Source organism: Neofelis nebulosa, chromosome X (assembly GCF_028018385.1).
Source record: "Neofelis nebulosa isolate mNeoNeb1 chromosome X, mNeoNeb1.pri, whole genome shotgun sequence".
Classification (NCBI taxonomy): Eukaryota; Metazoa; Chordata; class Mammalia; order Carnivora; family Felidae; genus Neofelis; species Neofelis nebulosa.
In genome coordinates, this window is record NC_080800.1 from 28,460,019 (window position 1) to 28,483,821 (window position 23,803).

At 35.5% G+C, this 23,803-nt stretch overlaps 1 protein-coding gene across 16 annotated transcripts in view; it reads right to left on the minus strand.

The window, feature by feature from the left end:
- DMD (dystrophin) overlaps positions 1-23,803 on the minus strand; it is a 2,138,536-nt gene that overhangs the window by 1,528,765 nt on the left and 585,968 nt on the right. The window lies entirely within an intron of this gene.

Consider the following 23,803-nt stretch of genomic DNA (forward strand, 5'->3'; position numbering starts at 1 on the left):
CATTAACACCACACATCAATTTTTGGTTTCTATATTTGAGTCTCTGAAAGGGGAATGAACAAATCAATGTTACAGCAAGAAGACACATTAATGAGCACTCGATTGCCCATGAATGTCCTCCAGAGACTAATTAGAACATGATAATCAGGCCTAAATTGTCCTTCCAATTTGGCAGACCAATGAGAGGAGCACTAAAGTTAATTTCTTTTCCTTGTTCACATAAAAACTTCATTCCGTAATACTTTTTCCTAAGTCAAATTGCCAAACTAGCCCATCTAAGAGACTGGTTTTCATTAGATAAGAAACACAAATAAAAGATTATATCTTCCTTTCCATGGAAAGCTATATTAACATGTCAATTACAATAGTGCATTGGTAATTACACAATTATACAAAAGAGCTTAATGCCTTGGCGTCCAGTAAAGAAAGCTTACACCATCTAATCAAATTTTTGCTGGTGATTAAGTATGTAAAATGCGAAGTATGTCTCTGTGTTGAAATGAACCATGTATTTCCACAATAAACATAAAATAAAACAATATACCATATGTATATGATTTGTAATATTCCTTAAGTATATTAAAAACGTGTATTTACATTTCGGTACATCTGTTAGAGTCAGATGTTACCTTCCTTCTCACACTCCAGAGATAAATTTAGAAGTCCTTCACATAAAAGTTGATCTGACATTATGTCCTTTGCCACATCCAGGGTATTGAAGAAACCCAGCATTTAAAGTCAATAATAATTTGTAATCACACACATAGTAAGTGGCAGGTCCTTCAAAAGGTTCTTTTGCTACTTGGCATTACAATTTACCCACTGCGCTCATTCCAGGGAACCAAGATGTAAAAATGATCCTTTATGTGAAGTGTATCATTAATCCCAGAAGTGTTAAAACATAAATCCTGGCGGGAGGCCAAAACAACTACGGAGCAATGTGCCAGGCATTTTTCTTGCCATAAATTTATCTTAGCTAGCATGAAAAGATCTGTTTTAAGTTAAATATGTATATTCTGGTCAGGTATTCTGATTGTGACTAAAAAAGCCAACAGTCAAATCTCGAGTCCACTAACATAAATGTAAGTTGAATAAGTCACTTCGTCCATGCCTTCACAAAAATCAGGAACATGATTAATTAGAACAACTCTTTTTAAAATATTTTTTAAAAGAATTACAGAAGAGGAAAAATTTAACTAATATTCCGGTCTGCCTCTATCCATAGTATAACACGGTACTTCTCAATTTTTAATGTGCATATGAATCACCTGGGGATCTTTTTAAGCTCGGAATCAAACTCAGTGGGTCAGGGGTGGAACCTGAGGTTTTGCATCTCCAATAAGGTTGCAAGTGATAGTGAAGCTGCTGGCTTGAAGACTATACTTTCAGTAACAAGGGTTGAAAAAAATTACACAAGAAGCAGACTGCTTTATTATCTGCCACTTAATTGTTTTGCCTTTTATTTTTTCCCTTAAAGATACTTACTGGGCACTTAAATGCATAAGGCTGGGAGGTACAAAGTTTTATGGTACATATTCTCTGCTCCTTATTATAATTTAATTATTAACCACCAGATGGTGAAAGTAAGTTTTTGGGGCACCTGGGTGGCCCAGTCAGTTGAGTGTCTGACTTCGACTCAGGTCATGATCTCACGGTTCATGAGTTCGAGCCCCACATCAGGCTCTGTGCTGACAGCTCAGAGCCTGGAGCCTGCTTCAGATTCTGTGTCTCCTTCTCTCTCTCTGCCCCTCCCCCGCTTGCACTCTTGTCTCTCTCTCAAAAATAAATAAAAACATTTAAAAAAAGTAAGTTTTTGCCAGTAATTTTTTAGGAAGAACCAGAAATCTTACTAACTTGGCTTTGAAATTCCAAAGACTAAAATCTCCCCTTCATTTGATAACTGTTTTTCAAGTGTTCATTGTATGGTGGATACCACAATTCTTCACCACATTTTGAAACTCAAAAATGTTTTCTTTCTTCTCACTATGAACTAGTCAGTTTTATCTGTAATGAGCATAATTTAGAATTCTATTTTTAGTGTATTAAATACAATTATGCTGTGAGAAAGACACTGGATCCAAAAAGGTTGATCTATGTGTATTTACTGCTATATGATACATAAAAGTGTGTATGTATATTTTCAGCCTCAAATATATGTTATGCTAAAAATAAAGGTAAAAATCAATCAGGAATTATTTCTATTACCACAAACAAATGTCAAAAATTATAGTACATTTTATCTACACAAAACATCTTTTGGATGAAAGCAAATATTCATAAATATCAATCATTGTAATAAATATACACTGTTTGGCCAAGTTATTGACATTTTTGCCCCAATATATTACCTTCCCATCTCTGAGGTTATGTGGATTTAGCTGTACCAGCAGATGGAATCCACTATTTCTTTTCTTAAAGAAAGGAACTTAGATGTTCCAAAATACGTTAATTTACTTCAACATATATGTACTAAGGACCTATTGTATTTATAATATTATAATAGATTATACAGGAGATTAACAAGACAGAGAATTCATGCATTCTGCTCACAATTTGCAATAGTTCAATAAATAAATAATGGGAAAAGTACAAAATAATTACATTGCTGAACAGAATTTAAAATGTGTTCCTCTGACTGGTACAACCAGTGCTTAAATATGTTCAGAGAAAGGAAGAAATTATATACTAGTAGGGGACCAAAAAAGTCTTATGACTAGGACACTGAAATAAGTATGTATAGGAATTCATTGGCTAGAAACGGGGGAATGAGAAAGGTATTCTAGGCAGTGGGAAAGCACAAGCAAAAGTGCAGAGGTAAGAGATTAGAAACATCCCAGGAATAGTGCCTTCAGGTATCTTAGCCACAGACAGGAGAATAGTGAATAATAAGATACAATGTGTATGTTATATGTGAAATGTAGAGAGATCATCCATAGCACAGTAGAAATTTTGAACTTAGTTCAATAGGTTGGACAGTAACTGACTACTTTTGACCAAGAGTGTGACAGCACTGATTTTTTTTTGTAAAGTAAAACTATTAAATGTAGAATGGGGTCAAGGAGAAAAACACCTGAAGGGAAGCTGGAAGCTAGGACCCAATCCAGATAGGAGGTGTTAGAGAACTAAACAAGACTTTGTAATGAAAAAAACAAACAAACAAAAAAACGCATGGCAGAAATTCTAAGATAGGTCCAAAACAACTTCATTGGATTTCAAATCATTTACTTAGCAGTCTTTGAAAATAATTATATATAAAATTCTGTCCTAAGCCCTGAGGGTACAAAGATGAATGAACTGAGAATAAAATGTAGGAGGACAGGAGGGAAATACTTGCTCTGTAGTCATAGTAACAAGTAGCCACCAACACAAGTTTCAGACTCATTTAATCAATTAACAATTACCTGACTAGATGGTCTTGACTGTGCTTCCTCAAGCCAACATTAGCAATCCCTCCCTTTTGAAAGTTGTCTGATCAGAAGTGAAATCACTCCAATGAACAAAATTCTGAATGCAATCCAATTAACAGTGGTCTCACCTGAATAACCAACCATGCTTCTAAACGTGAGCTCAACCTATTCCCATCTCTGATTGCTCACAGATGTACACCTCTTGACCTCCCAGTTTTCCCTCAAACCCAAGACAACTCTATTTTGAGATACTGTTGTTGACCAGCATAGTTCCCTCTTATTTAAGTAAGTGATACATTCACCTTTGTGTTTTCATTTCAAATACCGAGCAATGATTTCATCATTTGATAAAATTCAATGGATGCAATTCACTTGTAAAGTTAAAATTAACAGTTTTTTGTTTTTTTTTTTTTTTTTTTTTTTTTTTTTAGCAGAGAGTGTGATAGAATGAAAGAATGAGCAATTCTGAATCTGGATTTGGAATTTTAAAAATCTGTACCTAAATACTTATATTTGTAAAGAAAAACCCTTAACACCATTTATTTCCATTTCCTAATCTGTGAAATAAAAACCAGAGTCCCAAACTCATCATGGTGTTGTGAAGGTCAAATGCAATAATGCTTAGAAAATACTGTAAACTTAATTAGACCTTGATATTGTTGCTATATTGCAATTGTTGTTTTTTGTGTTACTAATACAAAAACAGATCTAGTTGTAGGAGACCATTAGTACTATTAACAGGAAGCCACAAGAAGCTGGTAGGAAGGAAAGGTCATTCATCATTTATTAAATATTTACAAAGCAATTATTATGTATCATAGAATATGCTTAGCCTTTGTTATATTACAGGTATTCAGGGGATGAGCCACCTAACAAATAATTAGGGACTGAGCAATGTATGAGAAACCAAAAGAAATTTCATGACTTGTGATGATCTTCACTCAGGATAATTGCACGTAGGCCAATGCCTGGGACTTTGTGAGCACCTAAATATTTGTCGAGAAACTGAATATAGTAGTTAAAGCCATAGAAATTGATGAGAATTGGGTAAGACAGCAACTGACGTACAACATAATGTTACAGATAATGAGTACCACAGTATTTGAGGAGGGTGAGAACGATGGGATGTGATTTACATTTTTTTTATTACAAGACATTAAAATGTATGAAGTGAAAGAAGTGCCTGTACTCCCCAAAAAGAACTTACAATTTGATGAAAGTAATCTTTGTACTAAAACCCTACTATGTAACGGTTTCATGGCTGCAAACATTTAAATTAATAATTTCTAACTTAATCTTTAAAGACATCTCAGAATGAAAGTGTTGAGAACTGATAGATACTGCTAGAATGTTTTATTTCATGAACAATAACACTGATTCTGATGAGTGTTTTTATACTAATCAGAATTTTGATATTGATGGATATAATGTAACAAATAATTCACTGAACAAATCATTCACTGAAATTCCATTATTTTTCAAATGAGGAAACGGAACTTCACACTGGTTTGATGGCAGGTTCAAAAGCTAGTCAGAATCAGAACTAGAACCCAGTCCGTGCATCAGAGTTCTTAGTACTTTACCTTCATTCTTGTCAAAAATGTTACCTTTAGTGCATATAAAAACCAAGTATCTCAGAGTCATTTTTAAAATAATGACCCTGTGATCCATTACCAAATATTAATGATATTCTCCATAAGAGTAGTGATTTCTATTTCTAATAAATGACATATGACGAGTAAATATACATGAAAATGCAAATTCAGTATTAAAGAAATGCAAATTAAATACAGATGTGGGTTTTAAATTATATTCCTTTGCCTACTACATTATCAAAGAATGACAGAAAAATAACAACCAAAGATGCAGAGGCTTCACCGATTTGGACAAGCTCCTACTTTGCTGGATGACTATCAGTTGGTTCCAAATTTTATGAAAAATATTTTGGCAATGTCTACCAGAACCTTATGAAAATTCATATTCAATGACCCACTAATTTTCCTTCTAGGAATTCACCACAAAGAAATAATCAGAAATTTAAATGATGATTTATACAAACCTGATGTAAAATGTAACCAGTATTTATGAAACCAAAAAATTATCATACAAAAAAGAAAAGAAATTCAGACCATTCCAAGTGGCTTAACAGTTTGAGAGGTAGAAACGATCAAATATATAATTGGATATGAATAGTACAAAGCCATTCAAAACGTTACTTTTGAAGAATATTTGATAAAATATAAAAATGAATTCTTTGTAACATCGAAAGAATAGAATGTATAATTTATGAAGAATATAATAATATTTTTTTAATGTTTATTTAATTTTGAGAGAGACAGAGAGACAGACAGAGCACAAACAGAAGAAGGGCAGAGAGAGAGAGGGAGAAACAGAATCCAAAGCAGGCTCCATGCTCCGAGCTGTCAGCAAAGAGCCCGATGCGGGTCTCGAACCCACAAACTGTAACATCATGACCTGAGCTGATGTCTGGCACTTAACCCACTGAGCCACCCAAGCACCCCAATGTTTTTTTCTTTAGAAAAGACGAGGGAACCATACTTCAAGACATTAGTGAAATGGGTACACTGGTGAAGCTAAAAATAATCTTCCTTTTCTCTTTTGTCCTACCTATAATTTCCACACTCTCTATTCAGCACTAACTTTATAGGTAGATATTGTCATCAATATTATAATAAAAGTACCTGTGAAGATCTAAAAGCAACAACAAAAAAAGAAGTTCCACAAAGTTATGTTTCAGTATGTCCTCACCCCTAACAAGTCAATGGGAATGAGTTTGTCAGGAAACGGGTGTCTTCAACAGAACTGTTCTTATCTTGGGCAATCAACCTCCCAAAAGTCTGATTAGCCAGCTGGCAGGCACAACCTTGAAACACCTCTGAGAAAATCTAAACAAGAGCCTCCACTGCCTAAACCTCAGGTCAGTTTTCTGCCAGGAGAAAGGCAGAAATTGAAATAGCAGATTATAATGCATATCATGTATAATCAGAAAGAAGTGGGATTTCAGAGATAACAGATGCATAAATGTACACTCACAAAGTCTGGTCAGCCTTTTACAAGTTTTATGAAAAAAATGACAAAGGATGTCATTTAGAAACCCCGAGCAGAATAAATCTAGGTCATTTCTCACAGATTTCGTATTAGGAACAACACAATAAAAATAAATTCATTCACCGTAAGAGAAGAGGAATAGGTAAACAGGAAAGAAGAAATTTGTGACCACAAACAAGACATGGTCAGAGAGCTCTGAATGTCAAAATGTGAACACATACACATGCATACACACATATACAGACACAATCAAACAGCTGTGTTTGCTAAAATAACCAAATAGGAAGATACACAATTCAGAAGAACTTACTTCTGGAAGCAAGTGTGCTATCATCTGAGGTTTACAAATGAAGATATTACGTTGTAATACCATCTGATCTCTAAGTACTAGCGTTGGTCAATTATACGCAATAGCCTCACAATGGACTGAATCATTAAAGTGTTAGATTATTACCTTCAATTTTAGTATTTTGTGTCCAGCACTACATTCTACACATATACATCTTCCATTTGCAAGTCACTGTGTACAATGAATGTATAGCATTCTAATTAGAAAATAACTTACACAGGTCCCCTCAAGTTAAATTCTTTAACTTTGTACATGTTCTGCCTTCACTAAATTAAATACTCCTTAATGAAGCCATTCCAGATCTTCAGCATTTCACTCACTGATCCAAGTTGCTTTTTATCATCTAATCACAATGTTTCTCATTAAAGGACTATAAAATATACTGATGAAAATAATTTGTATCGATGAAGATGATTCAGTTTCATAATAAAATTAATGATAAAAAACAGTGCCTTTCATTTATCCAGGAGAAACACTAAATAATTTTAACATTTAAACATCCAATTATTCCTTTCAATATGCTCATGAAGTAGCAGCAGCTAACTATCACTATCATCTTGGTACAAGTAGAAAATAGTGCTCAAAATACATAATGGTCACCGAGGCCTAAAAGGGAAAAATAAAAACAAAAACAAAAGATGAGGTGCTTACAGCAGACTTGAGATGCACTGAAAACTAGTTCAACTTTCTAATCATTAACTAAATAATGTTAAATATATGTAGCTGGAGGTGATGTTATTGATTCTGAAAAGTACCAGACTGATAAAATGAGACAATGAAAAATATATTTAACAAACATTTACTGATTACACTTTGTGCCAAGCTGTATTCTAGTCTTTGAATATAGAGTGATAAGTAAATGATCCCAGAGAGCCGTTCTCATGGAACTTTGATTCTAATGGGGAAATAAGATTACAAATAAATACTTTCAAAATCCTGTATTTACCACTTGTCAATTTATTCCTATCACCCTAGCTCTTTTTGCTTCATTATATAAACAAAAGTGACTTCCACAAATGCATTTTCTTTGTTGGGCTTTTTTGGGAAGAGGATTAAATGGGAGTGCAGATTCTGGAATGTTAATACCAAACATTCTCATAGAGCCTGAGAACAAATGCACAGAAGCTGGTGGGTAAAGCTCAATTAAATGGAAATCCTCAACAAATCGTGACTTCACAAATTTCAAATAAGCCACCTTTAAGTTTTTTTTTTTTTTACATTTTTTTAATGTTTATTTTGTGGGGGGGGGGGGGCGGGGGGGGCAGAGAGACAAGGAGACACAATGTGAAGCAGGCTCCAGGCTTTGAGCTGTCAGCACAGAGCCTGACGCAAGGCTCAAACCAACAAACCAGTAGATCATGTCCTGAGCCAAACTCAGACACTTAACCAACTGAGCCACCCAGGGGCCCCTAAGTTGAATGTTTTTGAATCAAGTATCAAATGTCTTCTGTGTGCTGCTAATCAAAGTGAAGTGTTCTGACTTTAAATTCTCAATTCGAAATGCAAAATTCTCTTTTCCAAATGCAAAATTCTCAATTCCATATGCAAAATTCTCTTTTCTGGCTACTCACTGAGTTTGTACCTCATTAAAACAAATTTATTTAAAATAAATATTCCTGGCCATTTAAAAACTTAGAACAACTCTTCAGGGCATGTCTTCTAAAACTAGGAGAATAGGAGCTAGCTTGACCTAACAAACAGAAGCTGATCAAACAGTATGGCAGACTATTGACAGAAAAACATTTGTACTTTCTTACACTTCCTCTACAGGACTGTTGTGGAAAGAACTATTGGAGTTCCCATTTGAGAAGGAAGTATTTTGGCTCAGTGACATTGAACTAGGCTTCCTTAATTGTCACCTGCTGTTTTTGTGCTGTGCTTTGCTTCTGATCTAACCAAAATGACTTCCATTCTGCCTCCTAGTAGAAAAAGTGCAAGAAGTTTCATAAGTAACTCCACACAAAATCTTCTTCACTAACACAAAATGTTCTATTTCTACCCCCTCTTTCTTTATAGAGTTCAAAAATGATAGTTGATAAACAGTGAAGCCAGAATGGAGGTGGTTCACTTCATTTAACACAAGTTTCATTGGTTATTATGGTGCTTTCCAACATGTTTCATTGAGAAATATGCCTGATGGTGTAAGGACAATTCCAAGGCAAATCGCACAATGAACACTAGCTTGAGGCAGACGCTGTATATGTGAGAAGTATTTTTTAGTAACAAACATTATTAAAAAGTATCCATTCCATATCAAAGCGTTTAGCCTACTGATTTGACATAGGGGACGGGTGGGCTCAATATTTAAAGAAGATGAGCTCAGAAGGCATCTCTAGCTAAAACTGGATCAGAGAACCAGTTTCTCACTACTCCACTGAGGGCTACAAATGTAGCTCAGCCTAATGGATGGCTTTTCATTTTATTCTGTACCTCCCAGTAGCACTCTTTCTTCTTAAACTGCTTTGTTTTTCTTGGAATCTTTGACGTTGTATTTTTCAGGTTTTACACCTATCAGCCACACTTTCTCAGGCTCTCCTCCTGGCCCAAACTATTTAAATGACAGCAAATTCTGGAAAGACTTAGAGGCTCGATCTCGGTCTTCTCTAGCTACCCTCACTCTTTCCTAGGGTATTTATTACCTTCCAATTATCCCTCCCTTTCTCTCTTAAATATTGCCTATATGCTAATGATTCCTAAATACCTATCTCCAGCTGAGACCTCTCACCTCAAAAGATACCTCAAATTTGTTACATATAAAATAAGGCCCTCAGTTCCCTTCAAAACCATTAGGCTCCCGGGGCGCCTGGGTGGCGCAGTCGGTTAAGCGTCCGACTTCAGCCAGGTCACGATCTCGCGGTCCGTGAGTTCGAGCCCCGCGTTGGGCTCTGGGCTGATGGCTCGGAGCCTGGAGCCTGTTTCCGATTCTGTGTCTCCCTCTCTCTCTGCCCCTCCCCCGTTCATGCTCTGTCTCTCTCTGTCCCAAAAATAAATAAAAAAAAAAAAAAAAAAACGTTGGAAAAAACCATTAGGCTCCCCCATCAATCACCGTCTCTGAATATGGCAACAACATCAATTCATTGTGTCAGGCTGTAAACTTAGAAATTGTCCTTGATTTTTCTTTTTATCTGAATTCTCTATTCTGATCCATTAACAAGCCTTGTCTCTTCTGCCTCTAAAAAGAATACACGCACCTGTTTACTTCATGTTCATGATTACAATTTTCACCCGAGCCATGATCCTTGCCTTCTGGCCATTACATTCACATCCTAACTATTCTCATGCCTTTCAATCCATTCAGTATGCAACAGCTAGAATTATCTTTAAAAAAACACAAACTAAATAGCACTGTCATACTTAAAACCCTTCAAAAGCTTCTCCTTTGTTTAGAATACATCCAACCTACTTCCATGTCCTACAATGGACTACATGACCCAATACTCTTTGCTAATGGGAGTCTAATGGCCTCTCTCTTTCTCACCCACTATCTTTCAGATATATTGGCCTTGTTTTCCTATCTGAAATAACAAAGGCCCTTTTTATATCTCTTGGTCTTTATACTTGCTGTTCTCTTTATCTGGAATATTTCCTCCATCTTTTCACATTTTTGGTTCATTCTTATCCATTAGGTTTGAGCTCATATGGCACTGCAGATGCATTTGTTGATAATCCTATTTTTATTTAATTTTTTTTTAACGTTTATTTATTTTTGAGACAGAGACACAGCATGAACGGGGGAGGGGCAGAGAAAGAGGGAGACACAGAATCGGAAGCAAGCTCCAGGCTCTGAGCCATCAGCCCAGAGCCCGACGTGGGGCTCAAACTCGCGGACCGCGAGATTGTGACCTGAGTTGAAGTCGGACGCTTAACCGACTGAGCCACCCAGGTGCCCCGATAATCCTATTTTTAAAAACCCACTCCCTTCCCCTTCATCTCACAGTGGCTTATATCCTTTATATCATCTGTCACAAACTGTAATTATTACGTCTATTGATCTATTCCTTTGCTATGATTTGTCTCTCTACCATAATGTAAGTACTGCAAGGGCAGCAACTTTCTCTAAATTGTTTTTTTTATCACATACTAACAAATAGTAGGTACTTCATATTTGTTAAATTAGTAAATGAATGAATGAACAGATAATTATGGCTGCTGGGAAGAAAGTTTCACTTCAGTGATGTAAACACAGAATAAGATTCACGTTGAAAATTGAGAACTGGTTCGAGAGGAACAAAGACTAAATCAGAGAAGAGGAGGCAGTACTTATCTCCCTCCAAAATTACATTAAAGAGATTCAGTTTGATATTTGATGACTTTTCAGTGAGCATCAATTATGGACAAGGTATTTTATTATGTTTCCTCATTTGACATTCAACACTCTCTTCTGAGTTAAGAATATTGCACAAGGTCATATAACTAATAATTGATAGTCCCAATAAAGCAGAGAAAAGAGACTTCTAAGTTGACATCCTGGTTCTCTCATTTTGTGACACTGGACAAGCTTAAACAGACTGAGCCTCAGCTTCCTATTGTACTGCAAAAGTTTTTCTTAAATTGCTGATGGCACTCTAAAAAATGAGACATGATTTGCATAACATCTCATGTTCTAGGAAATGAATCGGATTATTTTTTTAAGTAGTAGGCAAAGAAGCATTCAATTCTAAATTAGAGAGCATTAGCAGGTTAATCAGGAAGCCTATGAGTGATGATGACAAAGTTAGTACATTTTTAATTCACACTGAAAATACTCAAGCTAATACTCAAGGCACAGGAAAACTAATGTTTTATTCATTGTTTCTAAGCCTTGGCATAGACTCTACAAAATACCACAGTGCTTTACATAGACTAGATGTTCAAAAGTTATTGACTGACATTTACAGAAAAAATGTGTTCAAGTACTCTCTGACCCAGGATAGAAAAAGATAACCCCTTAGAACTTGGATGAAGCACATTTCTCAGTAAATCTGTACGAAGTGTTTGAATCCACGGCAGGCTGGAAGAGTGAAACAAATGAAAGCCTTGCCATCTCACTACAACTATGACCCAATCATAGGTAGGACCCTACAACTACAATTCTAAGAGCAGTTGTTTCAACTAAGATATGAGAATGAGAAAGGGATTCACTTAAGTAACAAAGAATTGTTAATACTATATATGCGCAAACACATCTAAAAAACAATATGGTCACTTACAGAACTACGGGGTGTATGTATGTGTGTGTGTCTTATTTGAAAATCAATCTCTTTTGAACAGATATTAGTAACATCAAAAAATGAGTAGAGAGAGGGAAAGGCGTAGCCTCTGGTTTCTATTTCAATAGTTGGATGTTCATTTTACCTACCTGCAACTTTAAAACTTCTCTTGCTTTTCAACAGTTGGACAAGGGTTAAAATTGATATGCTAAATAATACATAGCTACATTTCTTATCACAGCTTCTGGTTCTTGATTTTCAAATTTTGGTTTCTCTCAAATACCTTTCCTTCAGATTAAACTCTACTAACACAGATCTATTGATGACTGTGACCCTCAAGGTTTAACTAGCTCAATTACTGTATATTGCAAAGTCTGTCTTGCTACCCAAAACTTCAGACCGTATTCAGGCTCTGGTCTTATATTGGCCAACATGGGCCCCATTTCCATTCTCATCATGATGGGAAACTTACTTCTTACAAAGAAATGTCTCCTTCAGAATAAACAGGTCAAGGGGCACCCGGGTGTCTAAGTCAGTTAAGCGTTTAACTCTTGGTTTCAGCTCAGGTCTTGATCTAATGGTTTGTGAGTTTGAACCCTGTGTGGGGCTCTGTGCTGACAGCATGGAGCCTCCTTGGGATTCTCTCTCTTTCCCTCTCTTTCTTCCCCTCCCCTGCTCATGCATGCCCTCTCTTTCTTTCTTTCTTTGTCTCTCTCTCTCTCTCTCTCTCTCTCTCTCTCTCAAAATAAACAAATAATTAAAAGAAAAAAAAAAGAAGAAAAAGGTCAGATTAATGATCTTGACTCCAAGAGTTAATCTTTTAGCTATCCCTGATTTTTCTTTTCTTAGTTTGGATTTAATCTCTAACTTTCAAACGTTTTTATTACAAGCAATACATGCTTATTGTAGTAGAAAATTAAAATAGTGCAGGAGTGCATAAAATGAACAATGAAAGTACCCCCACATCTCTACACTACTCCAGTCCCATCTCTAGAAAGAATACTTCTCAGAAAAAGCTATGCTCTCTATCATCCATTAATATGTCCATCTATCCATCTGTCCATGTAGGCATCCATTTATCTATTAATCTGTCTATCTAATGAGATCAAACTAGATATAAACTAGGGTGCCTGGATGGCTCAGTCGGTTAAGCGTCCAACTCTTGATGGCTTAGGTCATGATGTCATGGTTAATGGAATTGAGCCCTGCCTCAGGCTCTATGCTGGCAATGCTGGGCCTGCTTGGGATTGTCTCTCTCCCTCTCTCTCTACCCCCCTCTACCGTTTGCATGCTTTCTCCCTGAAAATAAATACATAAACATTTAAAATAAAACTGGATGCAAACTATCTACATATCTACTTTCCTAAACATCTTCACAAGATGTGCCCAGGTAGTATAAATCCAAAGCCTTCTCCTAGAATTCCTAGGCTCTATATAATTTTTGACAATGAACTGGATTTCTTCATGTCTTCATGCCCTCATCTATAAAATGGGAGTAAGGCTTTTAGAAGAATTAAGATAAATGTAAGTACTTAGAAAAATGTCTATGAAAAAAAAAGTTTTCAGCAAAATGCAGCTGTAAAATGTACATACACATACATACATACAATTTGGCCTTTAAAAATTAATTTTAGGGGCACCTGGCTGGCTCAGTCAGTACAGAATGTGGCTCTTGATCTCGGGGTTATAGGTTCCAGCCACATAATGGCTGTAGAGATTACTTTAAAAAAAAATCTTTAAAAATTAATTTTAATAACACATGCATTCATCCATCCATTTTTTTTTTTTTTTTTTTTTTTGCAAATGTTCACTGGGCACCTATCATAAGTCAAGGACTGTGCCAGGCAGGAGAGTTATAATCGTGAGCAAAAGTTAAACAAAAACCAAACAAATCTGGACTCTGATTTTACGGAACTTCTAGTCCAATGGTCGAACTCTACCTGCCTAGCAATCCATAGTATGGAATAATACTGTAACTGCTGTAAACAATTCTGCAATGAGCATCCTCATATATGTGTCTTAAACATGTGTGAGCATTCCTACAGCTCTAATCCCTACATATGAAATCTGAGGATCAAAACTATGTAGCATTCCATATTTTGAAAGATAACTCCAAATACCCTATATAAATGTTTCCAAGTGGTTCATCCACCAAAGGAAAAACAAGGCCTATTTCCATGAACCCTCATCACCGAAGGATGTCATACTTTACAGTTCTTTAAATATTGGCAGTGTGAGCTTATTTTTGATTGGTTATTTGTCATTTTCTCAAGAGAATATCCAGATCATGTTGGCCACTTTATAAATATTTTTACAATGTATTTGTTCATAGTAACTCTAAGAGTTTTATCATAGTGAAGTTATTCTTTACTATCAGTATGATTCCCCAGTCTGTCATATATTTTGTTACTCTTTATTGGTGTCTTTCACCACAGAAAATATTTTAATTCCTGCATTGCTAAATCTATCAGTCTCTTACTTTACGGCACCTGTGGTTTTATATCAACTTAACATTAAAATAATCTTCTACATGTTAGTGTGTTCTTTAAAGGTTTACCTACTCACATTAAGTCATTATTATCTGAAAAGTATTATTTGTTGTGGAAATGGGTTATCATTACGTTTTTCTTTCTAACAGTCTCAAAGATTTCATATCAATTTGCTAGCTAACCTACCCTTTCAGTTTAGCTATGAAAAGACACCCTTAAATAATAATTTTAGCTAAATAAAATAACTTTCATCAAAATATCTATTTTATGTTATTTCTTTATCATGCCACACTGTGTCAGTATAAAATTTACCATACCAAGTCACCTATTTAAAAATAATTCCTTGACTATTGCATCTTGACAACTGCATCTCCCTTCCATTTTGTGTGATTATTTTCAGTGTGTTCGCCCCTCACACATTTCTGCCCTTTCGTCTGTGCTTGTTCCCTAGGTGGCTAATCCCTTCACTATACATGTCCTGGGATTATTTGCTGCCTGGATTCCAGGTGCAGTCAGCCAATGGGCAGAACTAGAGACTCAAAGATAGGGAAAGAGAAAGCTGGGGAAAATTCCCTCCATAATTTCTCTGCTTCAGAGCTGCATCTTATAGTAGCTGATTCCTTCCAACAATTTCATTTTCCAACGTGTGGATCTGCCTCCAGTAGTGCAGCTCTCGCCAGACTCCATCAATCTCCATTCATTCTTTTGTTCCCCTCTCCCCCTAAGCCTTAGGGATAGCAATCGCTTCCTACTGTTGTTTCTCTTTTGGTGACTCACTTTCACCTATTTGTTAATATATTATCTGTCTCTAAGTCATCTTTTTATGAAATTCTCTCCATTTCAGCTACCTGAAGTAAATTCTATTTCTTGCTTGGATTCTGTTTATACCCTCTAAAATAAAAAGCAGAGAGATTATATGTGTGTGTGTGTGTGTGCGTGTGTGTGTGTATACATGTACAGATTAGATATGCATGTATATATAACTACATCTTGATTGATATTGTTTTTGAATGTGCAGATTAACTTAAAGAAAACTAGCAGTTTCACCATATACACCTCTACCTTTCCTCATGTCTTTATTTACATTCTTCTAATTCACACTCAAACTTCGTCCAATCCTTACACTTTCCAGTGTAATTTGCTTCTACAAAAATCTATAGATTTTAGAGATGTTCTAAATAGGATTATATTACTTAAATTTTCTAATTGTTAATATACTTTTAAAAAGGAGAAACTCATATTGTTCTCAAATGATGATATTTATCCATCTTTTCCAATATACATATCTCACATTTCTTTTTTTTTTCTTATCATATGACATTTCCTAGGTCCTCCAGAACAATATTGAACAATAACACCAATGAGGAGTATCTTTGAACTGTGTATTATTTTATTAAGAATTCTTCCAGCATATCAAGATAAAGAAAGTTTCCTCATATTTGTGGATTAGTAGGAACTTTTCTCAGGACTTGGTAATGAATTTTAACAAATGATCTTAGATACAGTATTTTTTGTTTAACTGGGAGTATTGACTAGTATGGTTTTCTGACCTTCTTTAATAAATGGAAGAACAAAGATTAAATGTTACTTGTTAACTATTCTGCACTTTTTTTGAATATCACTATTAATATGAATGTTATTTCACATAAATGCATCAAGTGAAAGCTCTGAATTTCATCCCTTTAAAAACTCTCCCTTATTTCTCTTTAAAATATATGGCAAATACAGAAGGACTTTCACTTTCCGCCAATATTTTCTCTAGCTAAATATGTTTATATTCTAGTTTAGACTAAAGTGTTAACAGTTAATAAATTTCCATGTTTACAAAGGGCTTCATTTAAACAACATTAATCTTTAGTTGATGTATCCTTAGAGGGGGGAGGAGCTATATCCCTAATAAAATAACAATTTGATTCATTTGTCTACATAAATAGTCACTCACTTGGAGAAAGCAGGAAAGAAGCTGATTCAGAATCCCTAACTCTAACAGGACACAGGGGGAAATAAGGTGAATCCCTGTGCTTCTTCGGTCATGATTACCCTAACAATGACCCTGAAGTGATATCCCCATTCATTATCTCTGTTTGAATCTGTATAAACAAGAAAATAGCTTGAAATACCAAATGCCGCCAAGATGCAGATAATCTTTATAGAGCTCAGCTTCTAGAGGTTTAAATGAGTCAAATGCAAATCAGCCCTTCGCTATGAGATTCTTTTTCAATTTCTTGATATAAATGCGTTCTCTGTATGGCTGCTGTATGTTGCCAAGAAATTAAAGTCAAGTAATTCCGTAACTCTGGGTCTTTGTACTAAATGAACTGAGAGAAAAAAGAAACCCAAGGGTTACAAAGTTTAAATTAATTATGATTATATGTATTTTCCTCCAAATCTTAACGTGTCGTAATGGAAATACAAAATTTAATTTGGGCAGAAATGAATCTTTTGGATTTTGTACAGATGCACATTACGCTTTGAACATACTTCATGTGGACTTACTTTTGTGCTTTGATTGAAGCTATTTTCACTGCCAGGAATTCCTGGTCCTATTTATTTTCACTTATTTAACTGAATAAATGTTACCACTCAGTCGATATTGAGGTGCTATGCAGTTGTTTTACTGAATACCATAAAGAGCTCAGGACAAAATGGCATCTTCCAACCTCTGAACTGTTACAGCCAAGTGGGTTCTAACATACACTACCTTGAAATTCAAGTTCACATACACATACATTCACACACAGTCTCAAACATATACCCGCACACATGCACAAAGAATTACAAAACTATTTTTGAGGAACCTGAGATTTTCTTTTAAATATTTTAAGAAAATTGTGACTTAATTACACTGTGATCAACAAATCAATGTTTTTCTTAAAGGTAATTCATCCAGAATGGATTGGAACTTACTGAATGCCAAGCTCTGGTGTTGTTTGCTGAATATCAATACTGGACAGGATAGACCTAGCCCTTGACTTCTGAATGCTTAGACTGCACATGACATAAATCAACACTAATATGTGAGGACATACAGTGTAGATTTTTCTAAACTGTTATATATTTAAATGTTTTTAATATTAAAGAGAAGCAAATTAAATATATTAAGTAAATAAAATGCCCACGTATGATCATTTACTTTTTAAAGTTTATTTATTTGTGTGTGTGTGTGTGTGTGTGTGTGTGTGTGAGAGAGAGAGAGAGAGAGAGAGAGAGAGAGAGAGAGAGAGAGAATGTGCACAAGTAGGGGAGGGGCAGAGAAAGAGAAGAGAGGGAGAATCCCAAGCAGGTTTGGTGCATTCAGTGCACAGAGCTCAACCCGGGGCTTGAACTCACGAAACCATGAGATCATGACCTGAGCCAAAATCAAGAGTAAGACACTTAACCCACTGAGCCACCCAGGCATCCCCATGTATGATCCTTTATAAGGGAAGTATTGAAGCAAGAAAATAGAGGCATTAACATTACTTGGATTTTTTATACATAAACAATTAACTGGAGTCTTCACACATATACAGAATAGTGTGTCTCCTAAGTTCCTTTTAATTGTTATTACTTTTTCTATTCTTTTTTTTTTTTTAAGTTTGGAAGGGGAACAATATGAACTTTAAGAAAATGGTGTCAATTCACCCTCATTAACTACTTGTGAAAAAAATCTTTAAAAACTTTTTTTTTACTGTTTATTTATTTATTTATTTTTTTTGAGAGAGACAGAGACAGAATGCGAGTGGGTTAGGGGCAGAGAGAGAGGGAGACACAGAATCTGAAGCAGGCTCCAGGCTCCACGCTGTCAGCACAGAGCCCGATGCGGGGCTCGAACTCACAGAGCTGTGAGATCATGACCCGAGCCGAAGTCGGACGCCCAACCGACCGAGCCACCCAGGCGCCCTGAAAAAATTCTTTTTTTAAAATAGTCACAGGTAGACATCCAGCTCTTCTGTCAGATAATATGAATTACTTATATTCTCTTTATCTGTTATTTGTTTCTTAGCGCACATCTAAAGCAGCAATTTCATCTATATGGGAATGTCATCTGATTCACATATATAGCCCACCTATAGATTGTTTGTGCCTTTCTACAAACTAGCTCATTGGGTCCTACATTCACTGTCTCAAAACACGTGATGAATAGGCAGAGAAAACATTTTTTACAAATGTCAACACTACTGTACAGAAATAATATAATTTTTTTAAAAAACTGTATATGCCTATCTCAATCAGATTTATTTTAGACATAAAAGGATTAGTATTTATGACTATATTTGAAATTAAAAGAATTAGATTTAGAAGCACTTGGATGTCTCAGTCGGTCAGGCATCTAACTCTTGCTTTTGGCTCAGGTCGTGGTCTCATATTAGTGAGATAGAGCCCCATGTCAAGCCCAGTGAGGAGTGCAGAACCTGCTTGGTATTCTCTCTCTCCTTCTCTCTCTGCCCCTGTCCCTCTCTCTGTCTCTGTCTCTCTCTCTTTCAAAATAAATAAATAAATAAATTTAAAGAAAAAGAAAAAAAGGATTAGATTTAATAATTGACAAGTCAGATTTAAGGCACAGCTTAAAAAGATACAAAATTTTACTTCTTTAAGAAGTCCCTTAGAAAAATTGATCAAATCAAAATATACGCTAGAGTTTTTTTTCTGCAGAAACTAAATGAGGTTAATAGAGTAGGCAAAGTAAACCTAATTTACAAGGCCATTAGAATTGAAATGGTTCAGATACTTTTCTGTTCAGTTCTTATCTTTTCCATAAAGTTGATTTATGAAGAAGTATGCAAGTCTCGAGAAGTCCACTAAAGTATGCTTTTTTTTTAAAATAAGATTATTTTGGGGCGCCTGGGTGGCGCAGTCGGTTAAGCGTCCGACTTCAGCCAGGTCACGATCTCGCGGTCCGTGAGTTCGAGCCCCGCGTCAGGCTCTGGGCTGATGGCTCGGAGCCTGGAGCCTGTTTCCGATTCTGTGTCTCCCTCTCTCTCTGCCCCTCCCCCGTTCATGCTCTGTCTCTCTCTGTTCCAAAAAAAAAAAAATAATAAAATAAAATAAAATAAAATAAAATAAAATAAGATTATTTCACACAAAATGGCTATTGACCATACGTTTTTTTGTCTAGGCTTTTACACAGGGGAGTTGTTAACATAATTCATTTACAATTCAGTTAGCAAGAAAACATGTTAAATTGAATTTTACTCTGAAACAATAAATCAAACCAATGTGAAATATATAACACCCCATAAAATGAATACACACTGATCAAATTATACAGCTGAACTATGTAGCTCACATATCACAGGACACTGAAAATACCACCTCCACATAGTCATTAAATAAGTCTCAAGACCTATAGCACAAATTAATAACTTTGGGTCATATTATCACCTTATTCCGGAGACTTCTGACGGTGAATTAAAATAGTAACCTTTTCTTATAGTCTACATCAACAATCATTCAGTTTTTTCTAATCATAAAAGCCTAAATGTACAATGTCATTCAGATGAAAATACATTTTAACTTATGTTGATTATCAGCAGCACCTTAAGTATCTTCAAGTAGTTGTAGAAAAAGCTATCAAAATCAGAATCCTGTTTTGAAGTTCAGAAAGCTCTAGTAAATATCAAATAACCTTCACCAGAGTCTATAGACAATAAAAACATAAAGTACAATACCTTAGAGATGGTGCTTAATAAATAGTCGTTGCTGTGTTGCAGCTATGTAACACAAATCAAATAAATAATACAATTTTAACCCTTGGTTTACACTCTAAACTTTATTCTTAGCCTTTTCTGCAAAGGTTGTTAACAGGAAGGTTTCCTCTATTCAGGTTGAAGCCCTTAATATGCAATCTTGTGCTAAGAATTCCAATACATTAGATTTGAAAGTACGGCCTGAAAGGGGGTTCCCACTGCTGAGTGCCTTGTCTATCATCTATTTTATCTGCGATCTACTGTCTAACTATCAATCAATCATTTTCATTTATGATCTCACCACCTCTAATATTTCAGACTAGGGTATAGATAATGTACATATCTTTAAGTTCATATGTGCACTGCAATTCTAATAAATCATATGACATATGCAATGACAATTTTTCCCTAGACTATATGCAGTTCCTATAAGAAATGTTATCTATTGTTTTAAATTAACATTGAAGACATCCTCACATATTTTTGCCCCATATATATGCTACACATCTATTGCCACTAAAGAATCTACGCAGTCTGACATTTATAGGCATGAATGACACTGCAAGAAACTATCTATGACACTGTGGGATTATCAAATCAACCAATGAACAAAGTCATTTTCTTTTTTGATCAGACCATTAGTGTGATAGATAAGAAAATGTCATACTCACAGTGTAGCTTATCACTGTCTCTCATAATAAATTCACATACTATGTGCACATAAGTTCATATAGCACAGTATTGAGTCTGCACTAGAATACAGTCTTTTAAAACACAGTATTTTAAGGATACAATACCCATACACAAAAACTAATGAAAAATGGACTTGTGTCAATGTCAAGTGATAGCTAGTTGACAGTCACGTGACTGTCCTATAGCCTGCTTCTGACACCTATATCTTGCCAAGGACTTAGGATGTTGAGCCACAAAAATGCAGCTATTACAATAAAAATGTTACCATCCTAGAAAGAATAGCTCTTACTATTTATAATAAAATATTGCTATGAATGTCTTAACTGAAATACTGAAACCAGTAAGATAAAAGTTAATAGGTAGCAAAGTTGGGAATTAATATTAGAAAGAACAGTTATAACAATTGTATGGATTCAAAAAATATTTTAGAATCAGGCAATTGGAATTCTACTCTTAGCCCCAAATCTTACGGAGGTATGATTACCATGATGGTACCAAAAGCCAGCCATTTGAGTAACGGTTTTATATGCTCATCTTAGAGATGGTAGAGATCTAATGACCTCTTCAAATAGTGGAAGATGATCACAGTACCTCTAAATGTAAGTAGAAACAATGTGTGAATGTTACAAAGATACAGATGTGTGCTCAATATAAGAAAGAACTTGTAAGCAATATCACTTTTAATAATTAGACTTGACTAGTATAAGACAGGATCTGCTTCAGGAACACTTCAGATTGGCAGAGGGATTCAGCAGGGAACTGCTTTGATTCCTGTCATCTGCACTAGAGTAGGTGTTCTGCACTGCTTGATACACTGGCTTGAAACACATTATTTCATTTACTCCTTTCTAAGAAATCTGTGAAGCAGGTCAAGTAAGAACCATATCGAGATGAATTCAGTGAGACTTAGAAACTAAAATGGCTTCCCAAGACCACTGAGCTTGTAAGTAGCAGAGCAGAACTACTTCCAACTCTAAATTCTGATTGATGTTCAAGCGATTAACAGGACCACTTAGCCGATTATTTACTAGAGTCCTGTTTACACCTCTATAATCACCTGAATTAATTTTTTCATTTTATGTCAGGCCTCTGCCTGCATTGACGTGACTGGTCCCTGTCAGTGTGTAATAAAATACTTGACTTTCCCATGTTGCATTTTTTTAAATCAATATTTCATAGGACAACACCTGCAAATGCCTCCTCTAATTTAGGATGCATGTTAACCTTCATAAGAGAAATAAAAATTGTGGTAAAATTCAAGTATTTCTGGATGATTGTCTCTTGAACATTTTACATATTTCTATTACACATAAAACATTACATATGACCAATATATATACCCACATATATGCCTATTAACTTCTTAAATATATCCCAATTCACTTTCATTTGCCAAATTAGGCTACTGCAAAACAAAGTTTTAGAAAATGCACTACGTAGGACTCTAAGCGTACTTGTGTTTTCAATTTAAATAACTTTTTTTGTAATGAAATCTCCATACTTTACAAAGGGCATTATTGCCTGTCAGGAAGAAATAATGAGCTTGCATTTCTCAGCTGTGTATAAATTGCATGCATTTTATATTTCTAAGGAGAGGCCTCTATCAATCAAATTTTTAGAGAATGACAGTCCTCAGTTAGGCAGTGATTGTTACTGAAGCTGATAAATGTTTACCCTTCATTGGAGAATGACAAATAGCCGATGACAAGACTGCTTTTCTGCTTTTCTGCTGCTTACATTAAAACCTGTTTAGGAATATGAAAATTCAAAAATGTGATTTCAATGTAAAACTGCTTTCAAATTTCTTGTTCAGAAGCTTGCCAGACAAACCAGAGGGCCATTTTGGGAAGCAAAGAGATGTTACACGTATAAGAAAAACGAGTGAAGTATAGATTAAAAACCGATACAAGCCACTGTTGTGACATGGACAAAATATAGTAAAATATTGTTAAATGATCACATTGCAAGGGCTGCAATCCAATGTCTTTTCATAAATGGAGTTCCAGAAAACTTTGTAGGCTGTTTGGGGTTTGGTTTAACAGCAGTAGTTTGCCCAGAGCGGGCTAAAGTCACTTAATCCATGACCACTTTTTATACAGAGCTGATTTGAACTTAGACAACAGAAGACCACAGAAATGTCATGTTAATATTCTAACCTGAGCTAAATCACATAAGCAATGAAACTTATCATATGTTTCACCTCGGCCTATGAAGAATGTGATAGTTCTGCTATTAATTGACAATCAATCAGTAAAGCAGTTATTTTTGAAAATATATAATGCACGGAAAATAGAATTTTCCTGCTCCTCACCTGACCATGTTTTTTAAAACCTCTTGGCTTAAGTGAGAACTTCCTGTTGAAACCGCTTATTCTTCTTAGCATTCTTAGCTTTATATCATCATTTTTTTTTTTAATTTTTTTTTCAACGTTTTTTTTTTTTTTATTTATTTTTGGGACAGAGAGAGACAGAGCATGAATGGGGGAGGGGCAGAGAGAGAGGGAGACACAGAATCGGAAACAGGCTCCAGGCTCCGAGCCATCAGCCCAGAGCCTGACGCGGGGCTAGAACTCACGGACCGCGAGATCGTGACCTGGCTGAAGTGTGACGCTTAACCGACTGCGCCACCCAGGCGCCCCGATATATCATCATTTTTAAACCTCCCTTCCCCTTCCCCAGTTCTACGATGAGATGGTGAAAACTTAATGACCTCTTCGAATAGTGAAAGGCAATCGTGGTTCCTCTAAATATAAGCAATATCAAAGCGTGAACGTTACAAAGATACAGACGTTCGTTCAATGTAAGAAAGAACTTACAGGTACTATCACTTTCAATAATTAGACTTGACTAATATAAGACAGAATCTGCTTCAGGAACACTTCAGATCGGTAGAGGGATTCAGCAAGAGAATGCTTTGATACCAGTCATCTGCACTACAA